General features: G+C 36.6%; 1 protein-coding gene across 3 annotated transcripts in view; it reads right to left on the reverse strand.

The window, feature by feature from the left end:
- The window catches only part of LOC137033933 (disks large homolog 4), a 174,455-nt gene that overhangs the window by 98,425 nt on the left and 62,668 nt on the right, over positions 1-13,362 (reverse strand). The window lies entirely within an intron of this gene.

Here is a 13,362-nt window from a genome sequence, read left to right on the forward strand (position 1 = left end):
ATAGGAATGAACCGAAAACACTCGCTCTTTTAACCGCTCGCTCCGCACCAACGGACACGCACCATCAGTCAGTCAGTCTCTCTTGCTGTTTAGTGCCGTTTACCATCCTCGTCATCCTCAATGAAGCTCTTACAGTAACTTGAGTGCTCGGAGTGAGTAATTCATATCTGCCTCCATTTTGTGAGCAACGCCCAACTTCCAATCAATTCCCGAAGGACGAAACCAAGTCCCGCCCTCTCATTTCAGAAGCCGTTTCACTTGGATAGACATCACAGTACAGAAGAAAAGACAATCGCAACTTCCGTTTCATGCCGACTTTAAAATAGGGCCCAAAAACTCCTAAAATAAAAAGCAATTTAAATGAGAAGCCCCATAAAAAAGAATGTTCAAATCAGAGGGCTAAAATCACAAGAGCAGAAAATGGCCATTTATTGACAGTTTTTGATGTAAAAATCCTACTAACATTTTAAGTGCACACAGATTTGGAGACTTTATTTGCTTCCCTTTCAAGTAGACAGGAATTGTATTTGCATTACAACAGATGTCCGGAAGTGCAGCCAAGATGGCCACCAAGTGAACTGACTTTATATCAAGAAAGAAACCATCCTTCAATCTCACCAGAAATGAGAAAAGAAGGGAGAAAGTGGGGGTTGAAGAGTCAGCAAGATCACATTACAATGAGCCAGCAACACCACAATGACTGAGAGAAAGCAGGAACTGACAAGTGCAAAAAGCAAATGTAAAGATAAAATGAACATAGGATATAAAACATAAGGATATTATAATAATTAAATAGAATTTGCAGAAGGCTTCATCTACTTCTATAATGTGACAAGTGTGTTTTACAAGTAGGAGAGGACTTGATTTTATCTCAAATTGATTGCCAAAAAATACTGTACAGTTTGTACATTTTTCAGGGACTAAATGTACAAATGGTTTAATTAGAGCTGTCGCTGCATTTAAGCTGTGATAAGAGTATGAATATACATAAAAAAGCTTTAGCACAGCTTACAGTGTATGCAACTTTCAGGCATCACTTCATCTTAATCCTGTTATTCACAAAATGTTGGTTGTGCGTCCTAGTATTTCCGGCTGTTCTGAGTCTTTGTTTTTATAATAACAGATGTGTCTTAAAGGATTAGTTCACTTCAGAATTAAAATTTCCTGATAATTTACTCACCCCCATGTCATCCAGTATGTTTATGTCTTTCTTTCTTCAGTCGAAAAGAAATTATGGTTTATGAGGGAAAAAAACTGACCTTTCCAACGTAATGCATAATGCGTGGTGCATCGCAGAGCAGTGCAAGACGAGCATTTGTGGTTAAAAGGTATATAATGTTTTTTAGAAAATGGCCTATTATTTTGCTAGATAAGACTCTTATTCCTCACCTAGGATCTTGTAGAGTCCTTTAAAGCTGCACTGAAACTGCAATTTGGACCTTCAACCTGTTGGTAACCACTGAAGTCCACTATATGGAGAAAAATCCTTGAATGTTTTCCTCAAAATCCATAATTTGTTTTCGACTGACATGAACATCTTGGAGTAAATTATCAGGACATTTTAATTCTGAAGTGAACTAATCCTTTAAGAACCATGTGTCTAGCAGTTTGCCAAGGGGTAATCAGTCTTACTTTTCAGATTCAAATTATACCAACCTACATTTTTATGTACTGACTTAAAAAAAAAGTTATGACTAGTCTTAAAAAAAATATTAAATGACTAACATGTAAGACTAGACTAAGCATTTTATGCAACTGTCCCTGGGCACAAAACTGCAACAGGTGTCTTCAGTTTTTCTAAAATGCTATGTCATTCTTCTTGAGCAGTGTCAAAAGGCTGTTGGCAGCTCCTGGAAAGATATCCCACATGAATTACATCATATTTTTGCATTTTTTTTCCTATAAATTCTGAAAGATGTCCATCCTGTCCTGAGGCACTGCCTGAGGGGAGCTGCTGTGTCTCTGATGTCACACACTAAAGATGAGCTCATTTCCCTCCATGTGACAGTTCTCTGTTCTGGGTGTCTCTCAGGAAATCCCAGACGCATATAAATTGGATAAGAAATCCACAGTAAACTTTTATATATGTTTCTGCACTGTCTGCACTAACCTCAATGAGAGGAATACTGCTGACAAAAACCCACCACTGGATAATGCAATGTAGGAGACTGGCAGGGAAGAAAAGATATTGTTGAATAAAGTCGTTATTTTTGTTTTGTTTTTGCGCAAAAAAAATATTCTCGTCGCTTCATAACATTAGGTTGAATCTCTGCAGTCATGTTGACTGTTTTAATGATTTCTTTACTACTTTCTGGGCCTTTAAATTGGTTATGACGTCGCTGTGTATAAGGAGGTCAGAGAGCTCACAGATTTCATCAAAATTATCTTAATTTGTGTTCTGAAAATTAAGGTCTTACGGGTGTGGAACTATCCCTTTAAGATTACGGTATTAATTCAATTTAATTACCAGAACTCCAGAACTCAGCTGTTTGATTGACAGCTCCAGCGATTATAAAGGGAGCGTTCTTTGATCGCTTTCTGTATATAATTTTATCACAATTTAAATAACAGATTATTTTGTTGCTACTAAGAGAAACAATGTGAAATTGACCGTTTAGTCACTGGCTTTATTTACTGATGCATAAAGAGCACGATTTTGAGACAAATAATGTCTAACAGTAAATGAATCATTACATTTCAGCAATCACTGATCACAGATCAGGCATTAGAATTAACACGGTTACTTACTTGTTGTGACATTACTGTCAGGTCCATATCTTACAGTAAAAGTCTGTTTGCAAAGCTTGCTTTGAAATTGCGACTGATTTAACAAAGAGTCCACAGTGAAATGTAATGGACAAACAAATAAAAAGTGAAAAATAAGCACTTTCCAAGCATTAGGATCATTTGGAAGGTAATGTTATTTTTAATCCAGTGATCCTGTATCTCTCTTCTCTCCTTGCGCCAGTGGGCGGGGCCAAATATATGATGATGTAAAAGTGGCCGTTGATTTGATTTTGCAAAGGCGGTCTCTCATCGCATTATTACACCATATTGTGACAAAATCTGAAATGAGTCGTTTTCTGAGATTGGTTTCAATAAAAGCTGTTTTTGGACTAACAAAGTTTTGCGTTCTAAAACTTACAGGATGTTTTTATAGTACAATGACCTCTTATATGTCAAAATTTGATTTCTCAATTCACGACCACATGGCGCTTTTAACTACAAGACTAGCTATTGTTTTAAAAGATTTCTACGAACACCGCCAGTGGCAGTGAGTGAGGTAGTGCTTTCCCTGCAGGCGACTGATGCGATGCCAGGCTCTGACTACAGTCTGCACATAACAAAACCCTTGTGGGTAATAAAAAACAAACAGAAGCATACGTCACAGCGTCAAGAGTGATACCAAACACTCTGCACACAACTGTCTGACACAAATCTATTCCCAGCATGCACCACGGAGAGTGAGAGAGAGGTGGCAGAGGACTCTGAACATCATTATACTCGCCGGGAGAAGAAGCAGTTATGCAGCACAGCCCACCCGCAGTCCGCGCACTGTACGTCTGATGTATAATGCACAAAAAAAGAGAAAGGCAAACACATACTCAATCTGGCAATCAGATTTTTCTTTGTTTTCAAAGTTTTGCATGTGAAATACTACTTATTAATTTTGCACAGATAGAGTTTCTAAGTCACACACTGAAAAAATGATACTTTGGAAGTTTGGATTAACTGAACTGGATCATTTTTTATTGTTTTCTGTACAGTCATTTGCGGATCAACACTATTAAATCATTTCAATGTGTTTTTCTACGCTGCATATTATTGTTGTTTCAATTACTTCAGATAAACTGCACATGAAAATGAAACAATCTTTGGATAGCCACTTTACAGGTTAGTCAAACTATCTCTGTTTAAGCGGGCCGGAAAAACCTACAGAAAGTAGACCAGAGCTCACACCGATGATCGAACGTCTATTTGAGACTTCTTAACGCACAAGTCATCCTTGTTGTTTTTATGAAACCGGACGCTGTGACTCATCTCCGATCACTCGCTGCCCACAAAACCAAGCTACCTCACGCCAACAGACGAGTTTGCATTCTAATATTAGCCATGAGTTTCAAAAGACCTCAAACGCCAAATACAGCAGCGAAGCTGTGGTTTTACTGAGTTATTCAAATGTAATTCCCATAGGAATACAGAGAGCGCACCGGTTGACACTCCACCCTGAGACCCCCTGGGGCTTGACTTACATTACACATCTCCTGTAATCTAAAAGAAAGAACAAGAGATCAGAGGTTCAGGAATCAGTACATTCCACCAAATATAATACAAGTACAGCCCCCTCATTCAATGATTCAAGGATTGTCTGTATGGATTTCATTACATATTCTCATCATTCTTTTGAGGGTTATTATAGCCTTTGGGAAATTAGGGGCCAGATTCACAAAACATCAAAGTGCCCCTATTATGTTATTTACAAAGGTTCCTAATTTTGTCTTCTTCAACAGGTTTACATGCATTGAAGGTAAAAAAACCACTTTATTTTTCTCATAATATACAATGAAGCCTCAACTCTTTTCTCTGTGTCTGAAACGGTTTGATCAAGGATTTGGTCTCACTAAACCCCTCCTTTCCGAGAGCTGATCTGCTCTGATTGGTCAGTGGTCCAGTCTGATGTGATTGGTCCACTGCTTACAGCACATGTCGGAAACCAAACACTCATTAGCATATCTGAATTTCACATCCAGAGGCTTCATCTGTACTTGATACGCAGTGATACAAACAGTAATAATGGCGTCAGATTTACTGTATCAATTCCAGCGCGAGTATCAATTCCAGCAGAAAACAGCGTCTTCTCGACATGAGGACAACACAAACCAAACTCTTCCAGTCTCACCTACAACCACAGTGTTTGAAGGTCATTTGAAGGTTCCAAGTTTAATAATGCTAGTTAATGCTAGTTAGGCCAAAATAAGTGCATCCATCCATCATAAATATAATCCATACGGCTAGCTTCTGCCAGACGACCATACACATTGTGCCCAAGTCGACTTAAATGAGTAACTCGTGACATGATGTATGACGGAGGATGTAGGAGTATCTTAAGCTCAGACGACTCTCGCAGCTCAAACAAATAGGGCTGTGCAACAACCTAAAGCTCCTCTTCTATTATATCGAAATCCTCCGACATTTCTCTTTAAAATGTATCATCTTAGACTTCTAATTTTTGACCGGAAGCTAGTTATTTTACTTTATAAAGTTTTAAATATGGATATTTTTCTTACAAAAACCCATCACTTTACTTCAGAAGGCCTTTATTAACCCCCCGGAGCTGTACTGTTTTATTTTTATGATCGATAGATGCATTTTTTGGGGCTTCAAAACAGACCCCTATTCACTACCATTATGAAGCTTGGAAGAGCCAGGATATTTTTTAAATATCTCTGATTGCGTTTGTCTGAAAGAAGATAGTCTAGGATGACTTGAGGGTGAGTAAATCATGGGATAATTCTCGTTTTTTGGGTGAACTATCCCTTTAAAAATTTTGCACGAGTACTTTGAAGTGACAGCATTGGTAGATAATGTAAACAATGATCAGTCATAATTAATTATTATGTGTGACATGATTTCTGGGGGGTACTTTTTGTCTTTATTTAAATATGACAGTATATTTTATTGAGAATTTTTTATTTTATTGAGATAGGACTGACAGGAGGCAAAGTGGGAGAGAGACGGACTTGACCCGGAAAGGTCCAGAGTCAGGACTCAAACTTGGGTCGCCCACACTATATATAGGAGAGCTGCCCACGTGGCCGTCGGCTCTAAAGTGATGTGACTTTTTGTGAAATTCACCTGTCAAGACAGTTGTAACTAAAATAGTGTGCAAAAAGATGGTCTTTTAGGTGTTTTTCTTTGAGTTGAGTCTTCAGCAAGAACAATACATAGAATCAGATAACACCAAGGCTTGTCATTTTCTTCTAAAGAAAAAGATCTTAAGACACTCTTAAGAAAATATCTGAGAATCTTTTGCCTTAAGAAATTTCTTTCTTAAGCCCCAGACTCGCATCTCAAGCATGTAGACTAAGAAAAAGACAAAGGTGCAAGACTGTGTGCTTAAATTATTTTTATGAGTGAAAGAGCTATGTACACATTGCGATATAATCTTTCATGTTGGTCGGTATCGATAATTATTGAAAAATAATGTAATGACCTTTTTTCAAAAAAAGACTGTACAGCTGTACAATCCTGGATTAATTGAGAATTTTTTGTTTTGCTGTGTAAAACCGAGATCATGATTCTGAATGGAAAACTAAACTAAATAACATGTAATTTACTAGAGGTCCTGACAAAATATAAATTGCTGCATTCTATTTTATAATTTGTAACTTATTTGAATTTTTTTTTTTTTAAATCTGTTTGGATGTATGATTCAATGACTCACTCATAAATACTCTTGTTTCGTTACTGGATGAATAAGTGTATTTGAAAGAATCTGTTTAATGAAGATTCAATGTCAAATACATTTTTAAGTCACTTGTCGCCACCTGGTGGTGAAACAATGTAATCGATAAATGCGTCGTTTTCAGCGCCAAGTTTCTTTCATTGAGCTGATTTGCTCAAGTTTGATCAATAACATAGACATTAGTGTTTTTATCTGAACTATAAACTTTTATCTCAGTACTTCTGTGATAATTTGAATATTTATAACACAGAAATAAAGATACTGTGTGAATGTGCAGCTGTTAATACTGACATGACAACTGCTCTCTCAAGACTTTGAAGTAGATCAACTGTAAGACATAAGGAAACCATGAAACTGCTACACTGACAAGCTGATATGTCCCTTTTTTTCACCGGCAGGTACAGCACTAATTTTCTTATATTTGTGTGTTCTGCTTTCACGCAAATGACATAACCTCAAAGCAAATTATAAACAATAGTGCTATATAAAATCACAAAAAATATAACACTGAATATTTTAATACTGTATGGACAAGCCTAGATTACATCATTCAGACTTCTTCATAAGAGTGACCACTGCTGAGCTCTGATTAACTTTTCATAGTAACAATGACTACTCTGATCTCTATGATCTAGGCTTACAATGCTTTTAGGAAAAGCAGTCCTGATTGGTGGATCTTGCTTTGGGATTATGGGTAGTGTAGTTCTATATTGGTTATTTAGTGTGATTTATTTATTTATTTTTTTAAATAAAGTTGAAATCACACTGACTTGTGGCTTCCACAGAAGGACAAGTCATTGAGTTCAGTAGGTCTTGAAAGGTTAACACTAAAATGAACGGGATTTCGTCTCTCATAACTATTGTTGCACTACATACCATAGCTTTCTAGATATGTGAACTCTCATTTTGATTTCTCTTTCAATTTGATTTCTCAGCTTTTTATACTAACAATGGCTTTTATAGCTGTTGCATGCTGTGTGCAATCTGAACACTGGCAGACAGAGAGATAGACAGGCAGTGAGAAATTCATCCAACATCATTTATTATTCATGGAAACTCTTTGTGAAAACCTGATTCTGCTTTCTCTGTGTGCGTGTGTGTGGTTCAGGTATTCTTTATGTTATGGGGACAAAATGTACATTTTGGGGCCCCGTAAAGAAAACAGCTTATAAATCATACAGAATGACATTTTTTAAAAATGTAAAAATGCTGAATTTTTTTCTGTGATGGGTAGGCTTAGGGGTACAGTTAGGGTTAGGGGACAGAATATACAGTTTGTACAGTATAAAAGTGTGTGTGTGTGTGTGTGTGTGTGTGTGTGTGTGTGTGTGTGTGTGTGTGTGTGTGTGTGTGTGTGTGTGTGTGTGTGTGTGTGTGTGTGTGTGTGTGTGCACGTGTTTTTGTGACCTATCAGGACACAAATTTGTATAATGACATGGGTATGATATAGGAATTACAAGGAGAGGGTGACTTATGAGGACATTACTCCATGTCCCCATTTTTCAAAAGGCTTATAAATCATACAGAATGAGTTTTTTTGAGAAAGTAAAAATGTGCAGTTTTCTGTGATGGGTAGGTTTAAGTGTAGGGTTGGTATAGGGCGATAGGAAATACGGTTTGTACAGTATAAAAACCATTATGCCTATGAAATGTCCCCACAATTCACAAAAACAAACCTGTGTGTGTGTTTAGGGGGCACATTTGTCCTATACTGTACATGACCGTAGTGATCAGATTAGACTCATTTTAACACGCTGCATACAGTAGCACACTACAAATGTGCAGAAAACAAAGAGAGGAAATTAAAATGAGGAATAAAGAAAGAGAAAAACATAGAGCAGATTATTGGCAGTCATTTAGTTGTGGAAAAAGAAGCAATAATACAATCATGGAGTGAAATTGCAAAGAAAAGTGAGGGAGAAGGACTAAACATGAGTTTAAAAACTAGAATTGTACATTTTCTGCAACTTCAGTGTAAGTCTATGGGATTTTTTCCTCCTATTTTATAAAGATTATTTCCATCTGAAAATCCCCATCCGCATGTGTCCCTATGAAGGAAAGCTAATCGCCTAGAGCAGTAATACTGTAGCATATCTCGCATCAACACGATTTGAGGTATCATTCACGTCAGCAGCACAAACGGTGCAAGACAACTTCAGTACTAAAGTTTAATACTCAAGGTTAGAAGATTTGAAATATCCACACCATTAAGAATAAGCCTTATTAGCCACGAGTAATGATGCAGTAGAGAATATGAAAGAGAAATCATAGCACAGTAATGTATGTTGTTACCATACAGTGTCTGTAACACAATTTGTTACCAACTGGCAATTGCAAATATATATATACATATACATACAATGTAAATCTTTCAGTGCATTCAGGAGAACCCTAAAAAAACCTAAACTAAAATCTATTTAAAATACATTTAATTCATACTAAGTATACTTCAAATCCATTAACATATTTATTGACATATCACTTAAGACTTACTGATATAAAATTATAATTAAACTTTATTTGGAGTGTTTCTTTATTGCACAGTGCACATATCGTATATATTTGGACACCCCTCCAAATCATTGAATTCAGGTGTTCCAATCGCTTCCATGGCCACAGGTTTATAAAAACTAGCACCTAGGCATGCAGACTGCTTCTACAAACATTTGTGAAAGAATGGGTCCAGTTGTGAAATTTCCTCACTACTAAATATTCCACAGTCAACTGTTAGTGGTATCATAACAAAGTGGAAGCAATTGGGAACAACAGCAACTCAGCCACAAAGTGGAAGGTCACGTAAAATCACAGAGCGGAGTCAGCGCACGCTGAGGTGCACAGAGTCAATAGCTACAGACCTCCAAACTTCATGTGGCCTTCAGATTAGCTCAAGAACAGTGTGTAGAGAGCTTCATGGAATGGGTTTCCATGGCCGAGCAGCTGCATCCAAGCCTTACATCACCAAGTGCAATGCAAAGTATCGGATGCAGTGGTGTAAAGCACGCCGTCACTGGACTCTAGAGCAGTGGAGACGTGTTCTCTGGAGTGACCAATCACGCTTTTGTCTGGCAATCCGATGGACGAGTCTGGGTTTGGTGGTTGCCAGGAGAACAGTACTTGCCTGACTACATTGTGTGAAGTGTAAAGTTTGGTGGAGGGGGGATTATGGTGTGGGGCTGTTTTTCAGGGGTTGGGCTTGAACCCTTAGTTCCAGTGAAAGGAACTCTTAATGCTTCAGCAGACCAAGACATTTTGGACAATTTCATGATCCATGGTCCTGACCTCAACCCAATAGAACACCTTTGGGATGAATTAGAGCGGAGACTGCGAGCCTGGCCTTCTCTCCAACATCACTGCCTGACCTCACAAATGTACTTCTAGAAGAATGGTCAAAAATTCCCATAAACACACTCTTAAACCTTGTGGAAAGCCTTCCCAGAAGAGTTGAGGCTGTTATAGCTGCAAAAGGTGGGCCAACTCCATATTAAACCCTACGGATTAAGAATGGGATGTCATTACAGTTCATGTGCACGTGAAGGCAGGCATCCCAAAACTTAGCAATATAGCGTTTTAATCTTTAGTTTAAGACCTCAGCACTACTTCTGCACAATTACAATGCATTAAGTACAAAATTAACTGTTCCAATTTAGCAGACTTTAAGTATACCAGTTTAGTATACCAAAAGTACAATTGCAGGGTATTTTTATTTAGCACATAAATATGTAAATGTATTTGTAGTATACTTGTATATTTCAAATACATTTCAGTATATATATTTTTCACTAGGGAAAAGACAGACCATTAAACACATTTAACCCAAACTTACTTAATAATATTAATTTTCTATCAATTAATTAAACATTCTCTTTATAACACCACATGTGTAAAAAGCTCACACAATCATCCACTGCTTTTAAAACACTAGCTTTCAAAACTATAAACTTAAACTTTACAAAATATAACGTGAAATGGAATAACTCCATAATATGAGCAAATTAAATTGAAAACCAAGAATGAAACACTGAAAGGATAAATCTTCCATTTAAGCTGATAACTGCCCTACGGCATGGATCCTTTGGCCACTGTCATATTTGTTTTCTGGCAAATGTAAAAACACATTACTAAACATAACAATCATCACGTTTTATGGTATAGGGCCAGTAATAATGTTGTAAATGGGCCAGCAGAAAAAGCCCTACTGTTCAGTTCTGTTAGTAAATATGCTTTAAACAGACTTTGCAACATAACAGACCAATACATAATTGATGAGGGTGAATACTTTCTAAAGAAACACTATAGGCTATATCAATATAATCAATATATGAGACAACATATCTGAGCACTATATGAGGTGTGTTCAGTCTGACTCTGTTTTCTATTGTAGTGTGTTTGTTCTCTATCCCCTGTTATTTCTTTGGAGGAAATCCGCCTTTCCAATTGTAAAGTCGTCTAAACTATGAAACACAAATGGAATACGGAAATTATGTAGTGACTATGCAGTAATTTTCATATTTGAGCTTCTTCAAGCTAGTCATTCTTTTCCAAGATTCAGACTCAATGAAACTCACTCATTTCATTTTCAATTAAGCTTCTTTGCAAAGAGGTAAAAACATTTCCAAACTAATTTTAAGCATAAGCCTTTTTATCAAAAGGTTTTTAATGAGAAATATTTTAGTCAAGTATGTCAAACTTACAGTGTAGTCCATGCATTAGTGTTATTAAATGCCACCAAGATTTAGAAAATCAACTATAAAGATCTTCTGAATGTATTGAACACATAGAGAAAGGAAAGTGAGAGATATGAATTATCAGATATATTCTCTCTCTTTCTCAGTGTATTTGAGTAGCAGCCCTCTCCACGTTTCTCAAGGTCATCATCTCAGCCACTATCCGAGTCTCAATCTATTCCACAGGAAGTATCGACCCTGCTCGAATCACAGCGATCTGACACAGAACAAAACTGCAGTCACAGATCATCCTGACCGATCTGAGCACATGCACCGCAATCTGGTCCTGCTAGAATGATGTTCTAAGTAATCAGTTCACACATTCAAATTGTTTATATATGCATGGAAAATGTAGAAGAGGTTTGACAAAGTTGGCTTGGTTGACTTGAGTGTGATCCGTGAACCAAGATCAAAACAGAATCGTTGCTTATCGCCGACAAAAACACTGATTAGCATGGAAATTGTATTACTTGTTGTGGCATCGCGTCGTGCCTGGTTACTTTCTGAGATCTTTACCTACCATTGTGGCAAGGTTCTCTCAAAGTTATGAACAAACATTCTTCCAGTAACATTAATAAAACATTCATTCAAAGTTATCTGGTCTTTAATAATGTTCTCAAAAACATTATTTACACTAGGGCTCCACGATATATATATTTTAGCATAGAAATGTGCGATAGGATGTGCAATGTCTAGTATAGGGATCAGTAATCTGTACGGACCAGACACCATGGTTCAAAACGCATGTAATTCTCAGATTAATTGCAAAGTTTAACCATCATATAATTACAGTTTATCATTTGAACGTGTTTTACGTCCTGTCAGTTTAAACATTCAAGAGACTTTAAACCATTTGAGCGCACAAAGACGCAAAAGAGAACTCGATTCAGAATGTGCGGCTGTTTTCTGTGCGCACCGAGCCACGCAGATGCACGTAAACACAGAACGCTGTTCTCTTCTGCTTCTATTTGTGCCTAAATGGACACATACATGAAAAAATATCAAATTGCATGTAAAACATAGAGTATCCTCATAAACACAATTGCTTATGGTTTAGGTGAACTAAACAATTGAGAAAGAAAACCAGATGTGTAACAGTATTTTGTATCCGCTCATTTGGTCTTAAAGTGACAGCAGCCTAATTTTCCTGCTGCTTTCTGTGTCAGTTTTTTTCCAATATCATGCAAGTTTCATTTCGGAATTAGTGTTTTTTAGTGTTACTACAGTACTTGTTTCAGAATGTTCAGAGAACATTCACAAGTAACGTTCATGTTTGCAAAAATGATAAAATGGAATGTTCCCTTAATGTTCACATAACCAAGAAAAAACATTTTTTAAAAATTTTAAAATCTAGTTGTTTTGAATGTTCAGAGAACATTAAGAAATAACATTTTATAACTTATCCTGAATGTTAGAAAAATGCTCTTGTTAGCTGGGTAATTTCTGTGAATCAGAACAAGAACCTTGCAAGTTGGCAGGTAATTTTATAAGAAACCACAAAATAATACATGGTTTTATATATATATATATATATATATATATATATATATATATACGGTCCCACTTTATATTAAGTGGCCTTAACTACTACGTACTTACATTTAAATTAATCATTTGATACAATGCACTTGTGTACATACATGTTTTTACATTGTACTTTTATTTTAAAAACACCTGCATGTAATTACATCTGTAATTATTTTCTGTAATTACATGCATAATTACACTGTTGACCCATGCCTTACACCTTACCCTACCCTTAAACCTACCCATACCACCATAGCTTTCCCTAACCTTACCCATACTCCACCTCAATACCAGCAGATGTGTTTTGCAATTCAATATGAACCCAATACGTACATTGTACTTATTTTTAGATGTAAGTACATAGTAATTAAGGCCACTTAATATAAAGTGGGACCAAAAAAGGTGGAATATTCAAGACAGTGAGTCCAGACAAAAACATACTAAATCACAACGGGTCTCAATCTGACTGAGGAACAGACACTAGTTCACCCTGCAAGTGACACAATGACCTATACGGTTTTTATAAATATGCAAGAAAATCACAGCGAGTAATTCCATTGTTATATGGACAAAAATATTTTAACAGCCTAACAATAATGCAAAATACACTTTCATGGACAATAGGAAATAGTTATGTAAATTTCC

This window comes from Chanodichthys erythropterus, chromosome 13, assembly GCF_024489055.1.
Source record: "Chanodichthys erythropterus isolate Z2021 chromosome 13, ASM2448905v1, whole genome shotgun sequence".
Lineage (NCBI taxonomy): Eukaryota > Metazoa > Chordata > Actinopteri > Cypriniformes > Xenocyprididae > Chanodichthys > Chanodichthys erythropterus.